Below are 23,217 nucleotides of genomic sequence, written 5' to 3'. Positions count from 1 at the left end.
TGTTTCTGGAACCTCTTGCCCAGTAGAATTCATCGAATAAAATGAGCACCCAGTAAATACCTTTAAAATACTTTATTTTTTGAGACAGAGACTCATGACAGACCAGTCTGATCATGAACTCAACATGCAGCTGGGGATGTCCTTGGTCCTCGTGACTGCTTCCTGAGTGCTGGGATTACAGGCGTGTACCACCGTGCCTGCCTAGTAAATAGTGAATGAATTAACTGAATGGTCCCTGCCAAGGTCCCACATCACGGAGCTTCAGTTGTAGCAAGTGTATTTCCAATGTATTAATTGTGAACAGTATTGAGTGGGACACTGAGAGTTCATTACACTGATCACTGTCTGTTCGTTTCTACTCAATGACTGGTCTTTGGGTGTGTGTCGGGGAGAGGGTTGTTGGGGGAGATGGAGGAATGGAGAGAGAATATATGTAAGTTTCAGTAGATATAAGGTACTTCCTATTGTAACAGTAACAAGAGCTCAAAGAAATCTGATTGGCTGGCTACTTGTAGCAAGAGTGTGCCCTCATTAGATGCCAAGAAATATTAATGCATTGGTTTTATATCCAAGTATCACAAGAATCTGTAGTTCTCTTCAGCATCATCACCCAGTCCCTAACTATAGCAGAGTTCATATGATAAGACAGAGAAAAGAACAGCTCAAAAGAGTGGCTGGGGTCTCCTGAGGGCCTGGGTCACAGGTGTGTGTCACCACGCCTGGCTGAGGACCGTTCAGTTTTTAATATCCTGACTCTAATTAGTTGCTGTCCTGCAGCTGGCAGGGCCCCTCAGAAGGTCCTCACCCCTTTAGACTCTTTCAGTGGCATTGAATTATTTTTCAGACAAAAAATCCTCAATGCAAGCTGCAGGAGCTTTCAGGGTGTCACCTAAGCAGAACAAAAGACAGCTCTACGCCCACGTTCATCTACAGAGACAGACTCCCCTGCCCCTGGAGCGACTCAAATCTCTGAGTCCTCTATCAGAAGATAGGAAGGACCCTCTGCCTACACTGTGTCCAGCTGATGAAGCCCCAGGTGCCCTCTTCCTGTCTCTTGGGGGTTAGAAGCAGCTGTTGCTGAGGTGTAAGAGAACAGGGAGGAAACCACCGCTGGAAACAGGAGAGACACTGATCCTTTTATGTGGTGAGAAGACTTCCCGCCACATTGTCCCTCTAGTAGAGGGGAAAATAGACCTAACAAAGGCCTGGTTTCACTTACTGAGGGGACCAATCCAGGCTTTCAGAAGTGCTAGGGAAGGGCTCTCCCTCTGAGCTACCCTCAGCCCAGAAGATTTCCAAGTTCAGGGCTTCAAATGCCTCCCCTCCGAATTAGAGCTGCACATGGTGAGGTCCAGACAAAGAGTCTAAAAAACAAAACGAAAAACAAAACACACACACAAACAAAAAAACAATAACAAACAAAAAGCTGTATTTTAAGAAACACTTAGCAGAAACACAAAGAGGCAGGACTCTCGAAGCCAAAACACAACAGCAAAATAAAAATATAAGAAATAAACTATTGGTCCTACTTTTCCAGAAAGATGGCCATTATGACCCCCCCCCCTTTTTTTTTTTTTTAAGAAATCAGAAATATTTAAGCATGTGTCCTCTGGAGTTCTTAAAACTGAGAAAAAAGACCATAGGAATCGGAAAGCTGCTTCCCAGTTCCCAGCTCCGTTTTTGAAGAGCACTATAGACGTGTCTTGTTTAGCAGACAGATGTCTAGTGAGACCCAGCGGAAGGCCACAAAGATTCCAAGAGAATCGAGGGAGGAGCCACACCACCAGATGGACAAAGTGAACAGGGGACTTCAATGTGCATAGCTGTGACATGGCCCGAGGAGATGAATCAGCTCAAAGTTTTATTTCCTATGGAAAACAGATAATTCAGAGTATGTGACAAGAATCTGCTACCTGGACCCAAGAGCTGTGAAGAATCATTCCCAGGAAGCAGAACTGGGCTCCTCAGTTGAAGAATAGGTTTCAGAACCACTGTGGACCTCAAATTACCACGGGGACTCTTCTTCCATTTTGAGTAGAAATTTTCTAGTTTAGATGGGAATGCCCTCCTAATGCACATGTGTGTTAGGGAAGGCTTGGTCCCCAATGCAGTGTTCAGGAGTGGGATTCCAGGCAGGGGTGATGGACTGGATCACAGGGACATTAAGCTAGTCAATAAGTGGATTAAGCCACTGGTGGATTCATAACTGAAAGGACTGTGGGAAGAGGAGCCTGGTTGAAGGAAGTGGATTACTGGGGTCTACCTTTGAAGGGCATGGCCGTTTGGATGAAAATGACCCCCATAGGCTCATAGGATGTGGTACTATTAGCAGGTGTGGCCTTGTCAGAGGAAGTGTGTCACTGAGGTGTGTGTTTTGAGGCCTCAGATGCTCAAGTGACGCCTAGTGTTGCTCTTTTCCTGTTGCCCTTAGATCCAGATGTAGAACTCGCAGTTCCTTCTCCAGCAGCATGTCTGCCTGCACGCTGCCATGCCTCCCGCCATGATGACAACGAACTAAACCTCTGAAACTGTAAGCCAGCCCCAGTAAGAGTTGCCATGGCCATGGTGTCCCCTCACAGCGTTAGAAACCCTATTGTCTACAACTTCTGTCTGTCTGCTTTTCCAGCTGCCTCGAGGGAGCTTGTCACAATGCTCTGCCTTAATACAAGCCTACAGTAACAGAGCCAGCCGACACTGGACTGCGACCCTGAGCCAAACCGAGTCCCCATTCAGTTGCTTTGTGCAGTGATGAGCAACTGACAGCGGTCAATGGGTTTTCTCTTCCTACATCAAACCTGTTGGATATAGGTGGCTCACAGACCTTTAGTTCACAAACTTTGATGTCTTCTCAACCTCACTTGGATAGCAAAGATCTCAAACTTGTGCGTGGAAGTTATGAGGTCGTTGATGGTGAACATGGCTTTACAGAGGATGCAAATACCTCATGTGAGGTAGATGAACTGAGGCTGCCTTCCCATAGGGAAATGGTATCTTGGTCACTCCTCTTGATGTATGTGGGCTCTGTGACTGCTTTGACCAACAGAATAGAGTAGATGTGAACACTGAGTATTTGGACTTGGACCTTAAGACTTCCTGTCATGAACACACTCTCTAAGACTCCTGACATGTTAGAGGTTTAGAAACCACAAGGCTAGAGGTGTAACTTACAATATCAGTTAGCATTGGGCCTTTGTTCCAGCCATCCAAACCAAGGAGTCAGGCCCATGAGTGATGACATCACAGATCCCCTGGTTTAGGCCACCTGTGATGGCTAGCTTTCCTCTCAACCTGATTGGGCCTTGTGGATTTGGTCAAGCACTGTTTCGGGTGTATATGTGAAGGCTTCTCTGGATGAGATTAGTGTTTGAATTAGTGACTGGGTAAAGCAGACTGCCCACTCTGATGTAGCTGAGTCTCATCCAGTCTGCTAAAGGCCGGAATAGAGCTGAAAGGTGGACTGTGGGGGAATTCTCCATCTCTCTGCTGGGACACTGGTCTCCTGCCTTTAGACTTGGACTGGAATTCATGTTTTTCTACCTGGTTACCAGATCTCTGGACTTAGAACTATAGTACCAGATCTGCCTTTTATTGCAGATCTTGGGACTTCCAGTCTCCCTAATCAGTGAGTCAGCTCTGAAACACCTTAGCACCCCAGCTTCTGGATACACACAGGACAGAAGAGTCACTGCTGAACATGGCCAAAACCCTTCATGCAAAACTGTATATTTGATCAGTTTTCCTCCCTGTGACAAAACAAAATACCCAAGGGAACTAACTTAAAAAGGTATAAGAATTTCTTTTAGCTCATGGTTTTGGTTCCTAGTTGCTTTGCTATACTGCTGTGGGCCTGTGGCAGCAGGCTGTATATCTTGGGGGGGACACAGTGGAGGAGGACTGCTCACTGTGAAAAGGAGGGAGGCAGGGGAAATGAGAGACAGAGAACAAAAGGTAGTGGGGGAAGGGAGTCTCAGTATCTCCTCCAGGCCATGACCGAATGAATAACTTCCTAAAGTTCCATCTCCTTCTAGAAGAGCCACAGGTGAGGCTGGGGGGGGGGGCACAGACTCATTTCACATCCTAATTACAACGCAGAATCTGATAAAAAAAAAAAAAGGTTGTTTATGAGCAAGTATGCATTCCAAGGTAATAGGGTTCACAGCAACAGATAAGCAAGAGACAACGCTATCTCATCCTCCGGACCTAACAATTGTCTCACCTCTTGGTTTTCCCACACCCCGGCCAGCCGCCCTTGCCACCCTTTCATTTCCCCAAACGCTAGCTGGACCTTTCTCTCACCCTGCCCTTCCGTCATTGCCAGCTTAGTATGTGAGGGGTTTTCTTCAGAAGTTTCCCCCATGCCTTTTTCTCCCTTAGTTGCTTCCTTGTAGTGGTTTCTCCTATCAGCACCGAGTTCTTTCCCTTTGGAGCCATCATTTTTGATGATTTACACTGGTCCTCACCTCCTGACTGTAAACCTCATGAGAACAGAGAGCAAGTCTCCCCTTTGATCACTGAGGAATTCCTGGCTTCGGCACAGTGGCTGGACACAGCCAAGTGCCGGATAAATATTTGTTAAGCAGATGAATGAAATATTTGATGTTGCTGATAACTCCTGGGTCCTCACCACAGTCTCAGTAAGGCACCACTATTCTTCTTGCTCATGTGCTGTGCAAACCTGGAAATCCAGCCACAGGAACTGGGCAAGACCGTGTGACTGATTTATTAATCGCTGGGCTGTGGTCTGTGAGGGCAGCTGAGCACCCCTGAAGACTCTAAGCCCAGGAAAAAGAGCCATGAGAGCCCTGGGGGATGTATGGGTTGGGGATGCAAGTTGGGGGGCGGGGGAGGATTTGTGCTCTGTTCCATTATGGCATAAGGGAAAATGGGGTAAGGATTTACTTGAGTCTTGGGAAGTTAGTGGCCATCTTGGGAGTCCTGAGAAGTTGGTGGCATTGAGACTGTTTGAAGCACTTCTAGGATGAAGTTAGAAGCAATTTCTTGCTGGGTCAGGAGCTGTTTTCTGCCCTACATCTCTACAGGAGAAAGAAGCTGTTGTCTCGGCCAGGCAAAGCTGCCACCTTCTATGAAACTGCTCCCAGAATTTTATTCAACCCGTCCTGGGAATGCACCTCAAGGTATTGGTCCTCTAGATAAGGAAAACAGTGGCTCTCTTACAGTTTTTCTTCCCCCATCACGTAGCCATCATTGTGTCCAATAGTGAAATAAGTGCAAGTCTTTATAACTTCATTTTATAATTTAAAAGTACCTTGCTTCACACCCTTCTGTAAGTGGCACCCCTTCCTTTACTCTCTCTCTTTCTGTCTCTTTCTCTCTGTCATATAGGGCATGGAATCCAGAGCTTCGATACAAAAACACAGCTCTCGCCTCAAAGGAAATAAGACTTTGGAGCCAGATGTGAGTGACCATGGTCTAGGACCCCCCCTTCCTTCCAGTGTGGTAACAGTTTGATGACGTTTATATAGTTACAGAACAAAGAAAGTCATGAAACAAGACACTTTAAAGTAGATGGGTGAGAACATTAGATGTGACTTCCAAGGTGTGGCTCTGCTATTGGGCATAAATGCTACTGGATGGCATTCTTAGCCTCTGGGCTGGTGGAAGCTAGTGGTCTGTTAGTACACTGTAAAAGGGCTTAACTGGAGATAACTCCTGGGTCCTCACCACAGTCTCAGTAAGGCACCAAGTTAGCCCAACTTGGTGGGCAACGATGGCTTTTAAGGGGCTAAGGAAAGATGAAGATAGTTGGGCCCCAGATCCAAAGCATTACAACTCTCCACAACCCCAGATTCTAACTAGGCAATCAGCTTCATAGGTGGACTATCTTCCTATCCTCCTTCAATCGTCCTCTCGCCCCTAATACCTTTCTTCCTTTTGTCGTTTTTAAAGGCAGGGTTTCACTGCACAGCCCTGACAGGTTCACAACTCAGGACTCAAAGAGATCTTCCTGCCGGCGCTGGCACATCAGGCTAGCTTTTGTACGCTTTAACACAGCGAGGTTTATTGTATTTGCTGGGCACTGCGTCACACTCGCCGACTGGTTCTGTGGACCTGATTTCATGGAAGTGGGTTTATAGCATGACTCTAGCAAAACTTGATCCTTTAACAAGAACTCACCTCACCGTGTCAGGGCTGCCTCATTTTCCTAACAGTCACCTGTTCAAGACTGTGCCCACTGCACTCTGATCGGTGCGCACCACTCCCATGGGGTGCACAATACCATGCTTGTCCTCTTTGAATGTGTAACATTTGAAAGCACAGGGGGCAGGAGGCAGATGTAAGCACACCTTTGATCTCCCATCCTTGCGGGTTAGGGAGGGCAGACACCTGGCGGTTGTGGTTGCAAACTGGAAACAACGCTGGCTGGCGGGGACCGGAATGACCAGAAACGCGGCCGGGCCGCTGCCCGGTTGCTTGGGCAGCTGGAGCTGGTTGTGTGTGTGCAGGCAGAAGGCCTGGTCCCGGGCAGCACCCGGAACGACAGAGCTGGGGCGCCAAGGGCAGACACTTCCTAGGCAGGAGGCCAGGAAAGATCCGGCAGCTGCGTTGAGCAAAGTCAACAAGGATGCAGTGACTGCAGCTGTGCACCGATGCCACGGCTATCTTGGTGACGATGCAGGGAGCTTCTAGAAAGGGTATCTAGAGCGCTCTCTTTCCTTTGCGGAACAATTAAGGATTTCATCCTGGCACCAAGATGCCACAATGCTTGCTTTCAAGTTCCCGAGTCTTCGGCGAGATTGTACTGCCCCCTGCCGTTTAGGTGCTGTCATTACGCCATTCCCCGGGCAGTCAGAGCCGTTAATCACACCATCAATGGTGCGGCTTCCGGTTTCCCTTGCACGGTGGGAGGGGGGTCTAGCAGCGCAGGGTTGAAACCCAGTTTTAAATTCCCAAGTCAGACCTGGGAGGGAACTTCAGAATTAAAGTCCTTCCTTCCCCACGCTGAGCCGGGTCTTCTGAGATGTTCCACAAGCTTTGATCAGTCAGTTGTTAATGTGGTTTCTGCACTCCCGGGTCTTTTCAGGGTCAACCCAAAAAAACGAGGCCTGGGCTGGAAAAAAATCTTTCCTGACATCGCTTCAGCAATTGGCACGTGACAGGTGATGGATGTCCCCTTTTTCTGTCAAGCTTCCCCATCAGCGTGGAAAGGCAAGGGATACTCCTGATCCGCAATTGACAGCCAGTGTGGTCTGGCTCTGTTCAGCGAAGTGTCCAGTAAAAGACGGCCATGCATTGTCCACACGCAGCAACCCTATTTATTCATAAAGTATCAGATGCTCGATCAATCATAATACAGCAACCTGACACGGCAAGAAGGCAGGTTGTGGGGTGAGGCATGAAAGTGAAGGTCGGAGGGCAACCTCCGGCTCTGTTCTCCTGCACCTCCTTTTTTTTTTTTTTTTTTTTTTACCCGGAGACAGGGTCTTTCATTGGCTGGGAGCTTCCACAAGTAGGCTACTTGCCCAGTAAAGCTCCTCGGATCCGGTGGCCCATCTTGCTATTAGGAGATGATAAGTTCCCAGATATTAAACCAGTTCTGGGGAATTGAACTTGAGGCAAGCATCTTACTGACACAGCCATCTCACCAGCCAGCATGTTTTAGTGGAATGTTTAGAATAACACAAAACTAGATAACATCTAGTTGCAATAGTTGGGAATCCATGAAGCTACTCAGACTTTGGCTTGCAGCATCTCGTGGAGGATGGTCACCTCCCTGGTGAGATCACAAATGTCGTTTGGATAGGTATTTCTAGGATCAGTGTTGTGTTTCTTAGATGATGTTATTGAAGGGCCCTGGGCGCCCACACTGCTACTGAGGTGTACTGCTGATCTGAATTAATACTACTTATAAAAACTGTGCAGGCAGTTTTTATAAGGGTCCTGAAACAGGTCCCTGATGGAGGGACCCGTTACTCTACTTCTCAATAAAACCATGCTTGCTTTTAGACTCCCCCGCCCTCTGAGATAGGCTCTTAGGTAGCCTGGCCTGGCCTCCAGGTCTGCCCAAGGATGACTTTGAACTCCTGATCCTCTTGCCTCTAGTGCTGGGATTACAGGCATTTGTCACTGTGCCCTCCCTACTCCTTTATGACATGTTTATTTAATTGAACAGTTTCAAGGTGGAAGGCATGATTCATGGTTGACAGGGGTAAATGTTCTATCACTGAGCCAAACTTCAGCTATCGTTTGCATCTCTTAAAAGCTGACTAACAAGAGAGTCAGATAACTGTTAAGCACTCACTGTATTCACCTTACTGTATAATCCCAGTTTTAAGGCAACATAGATCAGGGTTCTTAACTTTCCAGATGTTTTCCATTTCTTATTGAAAACACATACTAATTATATACAATAATGGGTTCTGTCTTAGTCACTGTTCTAAGTTCTGAGAAGAGACACCATGAGTAAGGCAATTATTATAAGGGAAAGTATTTAATTGGGGACTTGCTTACAGTTTTAGAGGTTTAGTTTATTATAATAGCTGGGAGCATGGCAGCAGCTGAGTGCTCTACATACTGATCAGTAGGTAGGTAGAGAGAGAGAGATTGGGATTGGTATGAGCTTTTAAAACCTCATAGCCCACTCCCAGTGACACACTTCTTCTAACAAGGCTATACCTCCTAATCCTTCTAATCCTTTGAAATAGTGCCACTCTCTGGTGACTAAGTATTCAAATATGTGAGTCAAGGCCTATTATTCAAACCACCATATATTTCATTATGATATTTTCATACTTGTATAGAACACATTTTGTTCATTTTTACACCCCCTTCTCTTACCCCCCCACTCTTGCTTGCCTGCTTCCTCTTCGCATCTAGTCTTTCTCTATTAATTAATTTATTCTTTTCCATTAGGGTTGCCTATAGAAGTATAAGCAGTAGTCATTAGTGATGGCACTGAAGACGATTTGTCTCTTGGTCTATAGAAATGGCCCAGTGGTTAAGAGCACTTGCTGCTCTTGCAGTGGGCCCAGGTTTGGTTCCCAGCACCCACATGGCAGCTCACGACACCTGAACTCTAGTTCCGGGGGATTCAGCCTCTGTAGGCACCAGGCATGCATGTGGGCAATACTCATACACACAATAAATTAAAAAGAAAAAAAGGTGTCTTTCCCTCCCCTACCAACCATCAGCTGCTGGGAGGACCTGGAGGAGGAGTGATCCCTGAACCTTTCCTTACTCATAACTTCATATTGTGTTGCAGCTTTAAAATTTTACCTCTGTGCTGATGGGAAACTATGTGTCACTAAAAAGCTAAATTTTTATTGCTAGACTAAGATGGTCAAAGTGAGACCATCCAAGCATCTTCTGCAGGGTTGCTGTGTATTTGTGACATGCGCAGGGCAACCCCAGATTTATACAAAGATGGATCAGGTTGATGATTTAGAAAGATACAAATGTATATATTTGTGGGAGCCTAGAAACATATGTTCTTTTTCAGCAGGAGAACTGGACCTTCTAATGAAACATCCAGTGATGTACATGGATCATGAGTTCTACACAGCTCACAGATCATACCTCGGCTTCCTTAGAATTCCAGTGCATTCCAGCAAGACTGACTGCTGAGAACTGTCAGCCTGGCCTTCGGGTGAGTGCAAGATCCACCACCCTGAATAGACAACCCCTTCTTAGAGGTTTTCTTTTACACATGGCAGAGGATTTGCAGGAATGATGAGGATGGGGGCGGGTTATGCTTTCTTTACAAATGCAATCTAGCATACATTTGTAGGATCTTTGTGAGAAATTTCTAAGCAACTATTTTTCTTTTATGTGTATGAGTGTTTGGTCTACAGGCATGTCTGCATATCACATGTGTGCTTGGTGCCCAAGGAGGCCAGAAGAGGGTCCCTTGCAAATGGAGTCACAGATTGGGAGCTGCCATGTGAGTGTTGAGAATTGAATGCAGGTCCTCTGGGAGAGTAACAACTGCTTTAAAGGCTGAGCCATCTCTCCCCCTCCTCTGAGGAATTTGAACCTCAGCCTCTATAAATTTAAGTCACCATTCTGATTATAAGTGCTTAGATGAACTGTGTCCCAAAACTGATGTTTGACAGCTGCTGTGTAAGCAGAATGTACTCGCTTTTATCCATAAACCAATGAATATTCGCTTTCCCATAACTAAGTGCATTAAGACTGGTTTAATAAAAACACCCAAGTGACCTGGTAGACATTGTTTAACAGCCCTATTCTTGTTTCTGGATCCCTGAAGCCGCTGACCAGACACTGGCTTTCCTGAGCTGAGATTATGTCTAGTTCTGTCTTTGATGCTTTTCAACCCTTCAGGCTCTCATTGCTCCCCTTACTCTGAAGCACTTTAAGTCTAGTCACTTTCTATCCTCCTCCTGCCCCTGGAACTCAATGGAGGAAGAGGCAATTCATTTTTTCTGCCCACACAGGTCACAGTTACACGGGGACCACAGTGTTTCTTAGCTCCAATCTTCAGAGCCAGTCACAGAGTGAACACAATATGTCTACACAGTACATAGGAGTCTCCCTGATAATGCAGTGCCCTTAGGTGCAGCCTGGTCACTGGCTCACTGTGGGTGTCTGCTAGGTTGGGATAAATATCCCCACGAAGGCCTAGGGCTTTATCCTAGCCTGGGCACTGTTGGGACATAGTAAAAACAAACAAACAATCAAAAAAAAAACACCCCAAAACTTTAAGAAATAGGATCCAGTGGGAGAGTTTAGGTCTTTGGGGAAGTGGATGTGTGCTAGTTTTATGTCAACTTGACACAAGCTAGAGTTATCTGAAAGGAGGAATCTCAATTGAGAAAATGCCTCCATAAGATCTTAGTGATTGATGGATGTGGGCCCAGCCCGTTGTGGGTTGTATCATCCTTCAGCTGATGCTCCTGCGTTCTATAGAAAAGCACACAGCCAGTAAGCAGCTCCTCCACGGTCTATGCACCAGATCCCACCTCCAGGTTCCTGTCCTCACTGCTTTTTTTTTTTTTTTTTTTTAGACAGGGTTTCTCTGTGTAGCCCCTGCTGTCCTGGTATTCACTCTGTAGACCAGGCTGGCCTCCAAGTGCTGGGATTAAAGTTGTGAGCCACTACTGCCTGGCCAGCCCTCACTGCTTTTGATGATGAGCTGTTACATGGAACTGTGAGTGACATAAAACCTTTCCTCCCCAAGATGCTTTTGCTCATGGTTTCGTCACAGCAACACTAACCCTAACTAAGACAGCATGCATGCCCTCAAAGGTGATACGGGGATCTCTCTGTCTCTCTGTCTCACCCACCATAGGCCTAAAAGACCTTTAAAGCTGGGAGTCCAAATCCTGTCTTCTTTTTTTAAAGCTTTCTTCTTTTTAAGATAGCTCATCTCAGATATTTGCTACAGTAGCAGAAAGCTAACTCAGTACCAAAAAAAAAAAAAATTGCTAAAGGAAGGGATTCATAAATTGACAGATCATACTCTTGCTTTGATTGGCTGTGTCTAGTGAAAAAGGTCATATCACAGGAACTGATTATTTCAGTTGGAGACGCGGCCAATTCTTTTCACAAAGGTAGAAAACTTTTTTTCTCTTGGCTTTTCCTAGGCAAGCATTTCTCCCTCCCGCACCCCCTCCTCCCCCATTAAGTCACATCTGTAGCCTGAGAAAACAGGTTTTTAACTTGCTTTCCATTTTATTTACTTGCTTATTTATTTGTTGTCTTTTGAGACAGGGTCTCACTGTGTAGCTGTGGTAAGGTGTTAGGAGTGTAGCTTTGTTGGAGGAAGTGTGTCACTGTGGGGGCGGGCTTGGGGGGGTCTCATGTACGCCCAAGCCACACCCAGTGCTTCAGACCCCTTCCTGTTGTCTGCAAGATGTAGGACTCTCAGCGACCGCCACAGCACCACGTCTGCCTGCCTGCCTGCCGCCATGATGATAATGGACTAAACCTCTGAAACTGTGAGTGAGCCCCCTTTAAAAGAGCTGCTGCGGTTATGATGTCTCTTCACAGCAAAAGAAACCCTAACTAAGACAGCAGCTCTGACTGTGCCGGAACTCCTCGTTCTGTAGACCAGGCTGGCTCGAACTCAAAAGAGACTCCCCTACTTCCTTCTCCTGAGTGCTATGGGATTAAAGGCCTGGCACCGCCATGCCTGGCTTGACCTGGCTTCTTCAACAGATTATTCTCTGTCCCACACTCAAGCAGGATGGAAGGAAGGAAGCTGAAGCAAATATAGTATTAATGAAGTCATTTCCCCTTTAGAATCTATTTTCAGATGCTCTTTTCCTCAAGCTTAGCTAGTTGGTTCCCAGTGGAGCCACAAGAGTAATTCTCTAAAATCTGGGATCATGTAGCCTCTTTGTTGAAATCAAGCAGCAACTCCTATTTTTCTTATTGTAGGAGGCAGATCCTCCCCACCGCCAACCCATGTTAGAGCAGCAATAAAGGCCCACGAAGGGAATAACTGTTGTAAAAGACTCAAAACAAGATAGGTTATGAAGACTCTGGCTTTTTCTGAAAGACTTAAAATAATAATAATTATAATAAAAAAAATTATGGGCCAGGTGGTGGTGGCAGACACCTTTAATCTCAGCACTCAGGTTGCAGGCCGAGCTCTTAAGTTTGAGGCCAGCCTGGTCTACAGAGAGAGAGTTTCAGGAAGGACAGCATTTTATTTTAGGTGTGTGTTTTGCTGGTATGTATCTCCGTGCACCATGTGGGTGCTTTGGCGTCTATCATGGGCAGAAGACAGCACCAGATCCCCTGGCGCTGGAACTGTAAGATGCCACATAGGTGCTAGGAACTGAACCTGGGCCAATTACTTTACAGCAGCAGGATATTCACAGGATAAACAGATGTGTGTGATGCGCCTGTATGCAGGAAAGATCGATGATGACTTCAGCTGTGACCACTTTGCTCTTTGTCTCTTCCCTTAATTTTAATTTTTTCATAGTGTCAGGGACCACACCCAGGGCTTCCAACATCTGAGGCTATGTTCTACCACTGAGCTGCACATCCAGTCCAGGATGGTACTCTTTTTTTTTTTTTTTTTTTTTTTTTTTAAGATTTATTATGTATACAACATTCTGCCTGCACACATCCCTGGAGGCCAGAAGAGGGCGCCAGATCTCATTACAGATGGCTGTGAGCCACCATGTGGTTGCTGGGAATTGAACTCAGGACCTCTGGAAGAACTGTCAGTGCTCTTAACCTCTGAGCCATCTCTCCAGCCCATAATATATATATTAGTGTTTTCAAGACAGGGTTTCTCTATGAAGCTTTGTAGACCAGGCTGGCCTCGAACCTTCAGAGATCTGCCTCCCGAGTGAGGGGATTAAAGGTGTGAGCTACCCAGCTCAGGATGGTACTCTTCATCACCAACGCTGCCCCCTCTTCACAACAAACGTGGGGTTCTCATTTCCCATCCAATGGATTTTCACTTTCTCACAGTTTTGTTGACTTCCTCTCTCTCTCTCTCTCTCTCTCTCTGATTTATTCTGTTGTACACATATGAGTGTCTTGCCTGCATGTATGTATGTCCATCACCTGCATGCCTGGTGCTCTCAGAATTCAGAAGATGGCATCAAATCCCCTGGAACTGGAGTCATGGGTGGTTGTGAGCCACCATATGGGTTCTGGGAACCAAACCCCAGGTCTTCTACAAGAACAAAAATACTCCCAACCACCAGCCCAGCACTCCACGTCTCTCTTCTGTTTTTCCTTGATTCTGTACTTGTTGGCTTTCCCAACAAAAACCAACAGTGAGGAGGGCTCTGAAGGCACAAAACAGCCCGAGTGGCACCACTATTGTTCTTTCTCTTGAGGGAACTGATGTAAAACGTTACTTTTGGAAGAGTGCAGTTCTGGCTGGTGTACATCCGCCATGTGGAGCCTCACCAGGAAAGACCGGGTACAAACTACCAGGGCAGTGTACTGCAGCAAGCATTACAGAATACATGGCCTGTGAGAATAGCCTGTGAATTCAGTGGTGTCCTGGGCTCTTTACAATGGTATGGAAGGAATTCACAGGTAGTAAAAAAAATCTATAGAATTTTGAGCTTTTCAATAAATTATATGAGTTTTTCAATAAATTATATGAGTTATTCTATAACTCATATTTATTTATGAGTTATAGAATTTAAACTCATAGTTATCTAAAAATGTAGGCTTTGTGCTGGGCGAGTCTGTCAAACTACAGGCTAATGTAAGTGTTCTAAACACATTTAAGGTTGGCTAGTCTAAGCTTTGATTTTTTTTTTTTTTGGTCTAATGGAGGTAATTACATCTTTAAAATGGGGTGGGGCTTGGTTTTGGGAATCCAATTCAGAGTCTCAAGCATGCTAAGCAAAACCTTGCCATTGAACTCCATTTCCATGCTCCACAGTGCCCCCCTGACATACGTTTCCAAGTTACCATGGGCTATTTCTCTCTCTCTCTCTCTCCCTCCTGTGTTTAGGGATTGCAAACAGAGCCTTGGGAATGCTAGGCACACACTCTTCTGATGAGCTACACAGTCATTCCTGTGAACATTATTTGGTTAAAGGCTGGAATCCAAACCTCTGAGGAAAGGAGCATGTTGAGGGCTCCATCTCTGAGTTCTCTAACTGGGGGATCACGGCGAAGCAGCCCATGCTAGATGAAGTCAGGCTCAGGGAGGTCAACTATATATAAAACATCAGATCAACTTAGTTTTCCTTATAATCAACAACACAAGTTAAAAGTATTGGCATCATATAAGCAAAACTGTCCCAATACCAGCCTATAAGAAATAACTGGAATCCAGCCAGAGGTTTTATGGGGTAAAAAAGATTAAACTCAGATACTCCCCCAATCTGTCAGAAAAGAAACAATTTTCTCTCTTCTGTATTTGGGATGCTAAATGATAGATTTTAGTTTCAGAGACTCTACAAAACTGAGGGTGACACAGTAGGGGCCTAAGTGGGCTAGAAATAAATAGCTCTTGTTCCCTCCATACGAGGAATGTGTAACAGTAATGAGGCCCGAGAAAGGGTCATCATGGAGGGTGATGAGCATCCGATCACCACAGAGGTGTTTGTAAGGCTAAGAGAGACAAACTCTGTGGCTACACAGCTGAGAAAGGGCAGTAAGAAAGAGCAGACAGGCCGGTGAGGTGGCTCAGCAAGTGTGTTTGTGAGGATGTGTGATCGAGAGAGAGAGAGAGAGAGAGAGAGGGTGTGAGTGTATGTGTGTGTGTGGTTGTGTGAGGTAATGAGTATGTGTGTGTGTGTGTGTGCGTGGATTTGTGGTATGTCCTTTACAAGTGTGAGGATCTGGGTTCATGGTTCTGTAGAGAACAGAGTCATGAAAGTGCAGAGGTCAGACAACTTTTCAGGTTTGTATGTGTGTACCAATGAACAAATGAACATAAAATTCTTAAGAAAAAGTTGGATGAAATAAAATTAGCAGTTGGGAGTGTGCAGTTGTGGTCTCTTACCTGGTGTGTGCTTTTTGTAAGACCCCCTTACTTTCCAGGATTTTTTTTTTTTTGAGACAGTGTAGCCCAGCCTGGCCTCAAATTCAAGGCAATCCTCCTGCCTCAGCCTCTTGAGTGCTGGAATTAACAGGCATGGACCACTCATTTGAGTCCCCAAGATTCACAAATTTTCACCTTCAATGACGTAAGCAATATCACCCACCCAGGGATAACAGGAGGATTAAATAAGGTCATAAACACAAATTACATAGGACTCACATGTTAGGAGTGGATTATCAGTGACTATTGTTATCCATGAATAAATATTACATGATACTTAGCCCAGCTAGTCAGATAACTGTTCTATCACCAACATGAAGAATGTAGGTGACAGCCCATATATACTATTATATGAATAAGCAAGATGCTTTAATAGAAGTCATGCTACCTTAATAATTGGTGGATAATGTACCGTAAGAAAAGAAATTCAGGAGCTTGTCAGTTGTGTTGCTTGCCTTTAAACCCAGCACTCAGGAGTTGGAGGCAGGAGGATCTCTGTAAGTTCAAGTCCAGCCTGGTCTACAAAGCAAGTCCAAGGATAGCCAAAGCTACACAGAGAAACCCTGTTTGGGGGTGGGGGTGAGGTATGAAATTTACCCAACTTTCTAACACATGCTGAAGAAACTGTCTCCCTTTGTGTCTGGTCCAAAGCAGCACCCCGATGGCTGTGCTGACGACATTGCCTGAAACAGAGGGACTTTGGCCTGGCAGTGGATGAACTACAGGTGGTATTTGTTTATCAGAAACCTCTTTTAATTTGCCTCAATGATTAACTAACTGCCTTGGGCAGAGGGTGTTTAGTTGCCTGTCAATCCTAACATCCAGTATCTGCTCAAAAACCCCACCCTGCTGCCTTGTACAAAATCCCTTTCTCCTCCTCTAGCCTGTTCTCCTTTGTCCCTGGAGAGAGAGAGCCTTGGCATTTGGATCCCCAATAAACCTTTATTTCTACCCATGGAGTGGTCTAGTAAGTGGTCTTGTTGTGCCCTGGCTTACACTATGAGCAGTGGAAGGAGGAGCAGCCATGGAGTTTTGGGGGACACCCTTGTCAAAGCAGTTTGAGTAATTCCCTGAGAACCACTAGGCAGAGCCTAGAGAGGAGGAACACTGCTGCGATTCTGATGGAAGAGAATCTTACTTGGGCTGTATCTGTCTGAAAGGTTAGTCTTCCCTGTCAACGTCATAGCCAATCTCCAAAGGAGGAAAGACAGAATTTGCCACTTGATAAAATCAATCAAGAATCCGAATGTGATGGAGATTTTCAAAGGATCAATCAGACAAGGAAACTGTAATCACACAAGTAGTGTCGTCATGTTGAATATTCCGGTGGCCACAGTCTGAGGTTCGGTATTGTCTCTAAAGCATTGCCTTTTCCCTCTGAGCATTTGAAACAAAAGACAACATTGCTCAGAAACCTATGTAACCTTGTAAATATTAACCGTCTTCCTTGCTCTTTAATTTAGCTGTCATCTTAACAAGGTCTCTGCAGATTTAACACAAGCAGAAAAATTGAATTAAAGCAGGGATATTTTAGGAAATGGAGAGAAAGGAGGTGGGGACATGGCAAAGTGTGTTTCTTTACTTCTCAGTCTTATGCTGCAAAGCCTTAATACCTCCAATAAGAGATGAGCACAAACCAAGAAACCAAGAGCTCTTTGTGTAACATAAAATAATTGCTTCTAGGTCTCTGCCACTGTCTGATGACATGTAACGGCAAGTGTAGCATGAGGAAGCTCCATAAGGGTGCTTTTGGAAGCCTGGTCATGTTGGTGAAGTGTGCAGCCCTTTTCAGAATGCACCAGGAAGTCCTAACTTAAGTGACCAAGCAAGTGTAGAGGAAGACTGTCATGCAATTGTTTTTAAGACCATAGCGAAGCACAATGTCCATGTTATTACATCTTGTTACTGCTTTTGGTCTTTGTGTTTGCATGTGTGCTGTGTAAGTGGTGGAGCCCAGAAAGGCACTGGGTGTCTTTTTCTATTGCATTCCACCTTATATTTTGAGACAGATTTTTCAGTTGACAGGAAGCTCACTGTTTGGCCATAGAGCTCTTAAGGGAGCAGAGACAGGCATAGCCTAACACTGGGGTCACAGGCACACAAGGCTGTGCTTGGCTTTCACATGGGTGGTGCAAACTCATATCCATGTGATTGCACGGCAAGCGCACTTATCCGCCGAGTCATCTCTCAAGCCCCTTACAGTTATTATTTAAATAATATGTTAACGACTGTAATAGTATTCTATCTTTTTCATTTTAGTAGATCATGGAGCAAACAGAGTACTTATTCCCTTATGTCAATGCTGGATAGCCCTGAGGGTTGTACATGAGAGTGTTTTCTTTCCTGCAATTTTTCTTTTCCCTTACAGGCGTTCGCTAAAGAACCAGTGACGAATTATCTCAGAAGGGACAGACAGCAGGGCAAGATCAAAGAAAATCACCAGTTGAGGTTCTAATTTGGTTTGCCTCCTTCACTGTGCTCAGGGGCTGGGATCCTCACAGAGTACACGCGCCAGAAGTTCTATGGAGATCAGAGTAAAGTCTCCAAAGATGTTAAAGTCTCATAACTGTAAATGTCGTCTTATGTAGCAGAAGGGACATTGTGGAGGCATTAAAGATCTTGAGATGGGAGATCCTGGATTATGGGGGTGGACCTAATCCCAATTCAGAGATCCTCAGACATGAAAGAGTAGGCCCCACACCCAAGAGAAGTTAGCCAATGTAAACTGCACTCAATGGGTTTAGAGAGAGAGAGAACAAGAAGTTGGGTGGGTAAGAAGACTGAGGTAAGAAGACTGAGGTAAGAAGACTGAGGTAAGAAGACTGAGGTAGATCTGGGAGAAACTGGGGTAAATGATTAAGAAAACATTCTATAAAAATTTCAAAGGCTTAATGTTATTCTAAAAATAAAACAAAAAGAAAAAACATGAACCATCTCTTTTCTGACTCCAAGAAATACACCCCATCATCAAAGTTAGATACTACCTTAAGGGGAGAGGATAGAGAAAAGGATTATATGCTGACGGAATCAGAAAGCCATTGGGAATTGCTGTTGAAATGGACTTAAATACAAAACAAAACAAAACAAAACCAAACCCTACTCCCGAAAAGAGACAGAAGGTCACTTTATGCTGATTAAAAGCAAAGTCCATCAAGAGGACATTACCATTTGATACATCCCTGTATCAAATGCACACTCAATTTAATTAAATAGCTATAAAGTCACAGGTTGTGATGATTAGTATTGTCAACTTGACTGATCCCAGGATCATCTGGGAGATGTGTGCAGGCGTGGGAGGCATTATTTTGGTCATTTTAATGGGGGTGGGGAGACTCACCTACTGTGGGTGTATATCCTTGTTGGGATCCTGGGCCATATAAATAGAGAGGGAAAACTATCGCTCTCTTCTGATTGTGGCCATCATGTGACCAGCTGCTTCAAGCTCCTGCTGCTTTGAATTCCTTGTTTGATGGACTATATCTTGAACCATGAACTAAAATAAACTTTATCACTCCTACAACAACAGCAACAAAAAGAGACTCATCTGCTGTGGCTGGCTTTGAAAATGGAAAGCGGTCATGAGTCTAGGATCTCAACAGCCTTGAGAGGGTGAGAAAGGCCATGAAAGGCGGTTTTCTGAGAGCCTCTAGAAGGAATGTAACCCCATGGTCATCATGGTTTCAGTCTTCTGGGCTGATGTCAGACTTCTGACTGCCGAATATTCTATGACTGTATGTTTGTGCTGTTTTCAGCTACCGCTTCCCTGAAAACAGCTGAGAAGTCAATGCCAAAAATATAAGCAAAACCCACATCACCTTAGAAAGTGAAGTACATCAGTGTAATACTAAAAACCAATGGCCAACAGAATATTTGAAGACATTTGGACCAAATAGCAGCTGTGTGACAATTAACTATGATGATCACACTCCTATGAGGCCTTAACTTTTTTTTTTTTTATTTTTTGGTTTTACGAGACAGGATTTCTTCTCTGTATTGTTTTGGAGCCTGTCCTGGAACTCGCTTTGTAGACCAGGCTGGCTTCCAACTCACAGAGATCCTCCTGCCTCTGCCTCCCATGTGTTGGGATTAAAGGTGTGCGCCACCAATGCCCCGTTCCTACAGGCCTTTAAAATGTAGTTGTATTGTTAGAATTGTTTCCTTTCTAAAACAGCTGGCTAGTAGTTACCTAATGTAAATTCCTTGGTTCATACAGAAGAGGCTCCAAGAGCTAAAACCAGACATAGATTTGAGATGCTAAGTAGAAATCCAGCATCATAACGGGAAGCAGAGAGAGGCTGGCCTGAGAATGGATGGGCCTCTGCCATCTAAAGACAAGCAAAGGATGAGTGTAAGGCCTGAAAGCTATAGAGAGAAGATACTTTCCCAGTTCTCGGAGAGCTGCAGGAAGTGTCTCAGAGTAAAGGTCTGCACGCTATTGTTGATCATACTTGCACTTCTCTCATCAAATAAAGGTCTTAGATTTTAGATATGAAAAAAGAAAGGCAGAGCAAAACAAAAACAAGAAGGGATTGATTGCCTTTGGGAAGATGCCACATGGCTACAGAGTGGGCAAAAAGGTGGCGTGGGAGACACCTGGCACCACGTGGGAGACATCTGGCACCGGTTGTGTTCCCTCCCCGACAGATTTTGTTTTTTGTGTTTTGTTTTTCAAGACCGGGTTTCTCTGTGGCTTTGGAGACTGTCCTGAAACTAGCTCTTATAGACCAGGCTGCCCTCAAACTCACAGAGATCCACCTGCCTCTAAAGGTGCACACCACTACTGCTTGGCCCCCAACAGACTCTTAATGGTTGTGGAAACTTCAGGGAAGACTGGCAGGAGGCTGCATCTTTCCTGAAGCCCTTCCCTGGTATCTGCAGACTTCCAAGGCCCTTTCCTGCTGGAAATTCCTGTTCACTGCTGGGACATGCTAATAAGAAATAGACTACACCACAAACACGACGTTTAGGACCTGGGTTTGTTAGCTAGCCTCCACCTTGTTCCGGCTTCCTGCATTCTCCTATATGCTATGGTTAATCTCCTCTAACAACGATTTCATAGGCTACAGCCTTGGGCAATGTTCACTAAATTAAAAAAAAAAAATCTCTGAAGCAGATCCTTTGTCTGGCTCATTGTCATATGATCTGTAAAATCAGTCCTAGGGTCTCCAGGAAGAATTTAAATGTATTTATCTCTCTGCTCACATTCAAACCAAATCAGCCCCAAACTTCAGGCTATAAGTGATATCCTTGAACAACAAACCTTCTCATCGCCAGAGCAATGGAGTGAAAAACCCAGCTGCTGAATCTGACCTCCTCTGTACTGGACTGTTGATGGAGTTGGGAAATGTAATTTTAGATTTCTCAGTACCAGGGTCAGCTCGCCCTCGGCATTGGTGGCTCTCTCAATAATCTCTGTCCTTGTGCTTATCAGACAACATGTATCGAGTGTCCTTTGAAGGGATCTTTTTCCTCTTCTAAATGGCATGATCAGGAAGAAAAGTGATATATGCTGTTTCAATGGAAACCTGATATATGCTCAGAACGGCTACCGACCTCGGCAAGTCTAAACATGGGCAATGGACAGCAAGGGCTACTTTCTAGGGCCACACAAATGCAGCGGGCCAGGGTGGTGTGAGGGAGCTCAAATATGAACTTTATCCCATTGTTTTTTGCCTTGGAAGTCACGTTCTGAGAAACAGTAAAGGATGTCTTGGGTAGGGGTGTAGAAAGGAAGGAAGGAAGAAGGAAGGGAATTAACTTTATAGTTAAAGCAACTCAGAAAATTGTGGGAGAATTAAAAGACAATTCTTAGAAATTCTCGTCAGGTAATAAGCATGGGTGACCGTGGGATTTGTTGTTGTTTTAAATTTATATCTGGAACACATCATGGCACCTAGGACACAATTTGGGAATTTCTCACAAGCATCTCTTCCCATCCCATATTTGGGGGAGAGAGTGAAATTCAAGTTCTTAAATTCTGGGAGGACTAGTGGAAACAAGGTGTGGCCAAGGTTTTGAGTGAAGCAGCCCAAAGAAGGAACAGTGGGTATCCCTACAGATAGGCCACGTGGCACAGGTCCAGAAGACCTCTATACTTGATGAGCTAAAGATTTAATTTTTATTTTATGCCTGTGAGTGCCTGTATGTACGTCTGTGCATCATGTATGTGTCAGATGCCCTTGAGGGCCAAGAGAGAGCATTGCATATTCTGGAACTAGTGTTACAGGTATTGTGAGCTGTCATGTATGTGCTGGGACCCAAACCTGACTCCTCTGCAAGGGCCGCTGGTGTTCTTAATCGCTGAGCCATCTCTCTAGCTCCAGTTAAAATTATATTTGTACATATATGTGTGTGTGTACATGTATTTGTACATGTACATGAGTGTGTACATGTATGTATATGTGTGATGTGTGTGTGTGTGTGTGTGTGACAGAGAGAGAGAGAGAGAGAGAGAGAGAGAGAGAGAGAGAGAGAGAGAGAGAGAGACAGAGAGAGAGACAGGCATGTAGAGGTCAGAGGACAACTTGCAGGAGTCAGTTCTCTCCTTTAAATACATGGTTACCAGAAACTGAACTGAGGTCATCAGGCAAGCACCTTTATCTGCCGAGTCGTTTTCTAACTAGCTCACCATTTGATGAGCTAGTTGGAAAAAACACGAGTGGGACGAAAGTAAGTTACTCAGCTAGGTTGAATGAATGTGATTATGACTTCCGGCTTGCAAGCATTTGCGAGTAGGAGTTTGCATTTGCATTTACGATGGCAGTCATGTAAAGACGAACACTGGTTTTCTGAGGAAAGGAACCTTTCATAATTTCCCCACGCAACATTTTAAAAAAGACACTGAAGAATTAGTTCCTGTCATGTTTCCAGTATGGAAAAATGAATACAAAACTGAAACCAAGCTAATGGTGGTTTGTATTTTCTACTGTCTTTGCCAGAGTTAAATCTCCCCCGTCTTGCCTTGATCTGTAAGAAGCTACCCTCAGGAGAACTTTGAAAAATTTACTAATTCCTTTAACATATTAACACACAACACCCAAAGAAACAAGTTCCTGGCTGTGTGTGTGCTGCCTCTGGGTAATGTAATTTAGCTAGAGATCAAAGGTTAAGTGCCTCTTAGCTAAGGCAAGAGGTAATCATTCCCATTATGTGTATTTTTGGAAGTGTTTTTATTGTTAACACAAAATGAAATGGACATCCCCACCCACGAACCACTAATCGCTGTGAATCTGCATCTTGGAACACATTAGAAGAGGCAATTAGAAAGTTCTCATGGTCTCCAGAGTTCAAATGCAATTTTGTTATTTTAATTAGGAGTTTATTCTCTTACCAGGCATCGGAGTATCTTGTACCAAGGTACAGTGAAATAAAGAGCCATTAGCTTTTCAAGGTCGCCCAGGACTGTTTCCTATTCGTTGGCCCTGGCGGAGATTACAGCCTGGTAAAGTCAGTCCTACTCCTGCACCCGAGGGCTTCCATGGTTAGACCCTGACGCACGCATGTGGAGTCGCTTGCTAACCACTCGGCACTTTAAAGTCTTGAACCCTTCTGTCACCGAGTTCTGTGTTCACAAGGATATGGGCGTTATCTCTAAGCTACTGACTTCCCTTCTCCACTAGGAAACAGAAGAAGCCGTGTCCCTGGCATTCTGACCAGTTTCTCTAGTACTAGAGTGAGTGGAGAGAGTGGTGGGATTGGAGTCAGGCAGGACTAGGATCTAGGTCAATAGTTCTGTATGTAGAATCTCAAGAGCCTGGCCGTGGTAA

General features: G+C 44.9%; 2 protein-coding genes across 42 annotated transcripts in view; one reads left to right on the top strand and one right to left on the bottom strand.

Moving 5' to 3' along the window:
• Nucleotides 1-18,377, top strand: part of LOC103161380 — a 67,834-nt gene extending 49,457 nt beyond the window's left edge. For 16 of the 41 annotated variants that reach the window (XR_004768808.1, XR_004768806.1, XR_004768786.1 and 13 more), the window contains 6 exons: nt 2,432-2,530; nt 2,627-3,784; nt 5,040-5,135; nt 5,344-7,118; nt 9,458-9,604; nt 16,106-18,377. The gene's annotated coding sequence lies outside the window, so the exon portion shown is untranslated. Of the gene's footprint in view, nt 1-2,431; nt 2,531-2,626; nt 3,785-5,039; nt 5,136-5,343; nt 7,119-9,457; nt 9,899-10,982; nt 11,041-11,784; nt 11,916-16,105 lie in introns of those variants that run through there. The other 25 variants (XR_004768820.1, XR_004768819.1, XR_004768828.1 and 22 more) reach the window with 23 other exon arrangements.
• LOC100774912 (disks large-associated protein 1) overlaps nt 1-23,217 on the bottom strand; it is a 766,677-nt gene that overhangs the window by 111,426 nt on the left and 632,034 nt on the right. The gene's annotated exons all lie outside the window — the stretch shown is intronic.

Source organism: Cricetulus griseus, chromosome 2 (assembly GCF_003668045.3).
Source record: "Cricetulus griseus strain 17A/GY chromosome 2, alternate assembly CriGri-PICRH-1.0, whole genome shotgun sequence".
Classification (NCBI taxonomy): Eukaryota; Metazoa; Chordata; class Mammalia; order Rodentia; family Cricetidae; genus Cricetulus; species Cricetulus griseus.
This window is presented reverse-complemented; position numbering and strand designations above follow the sequence as displayed.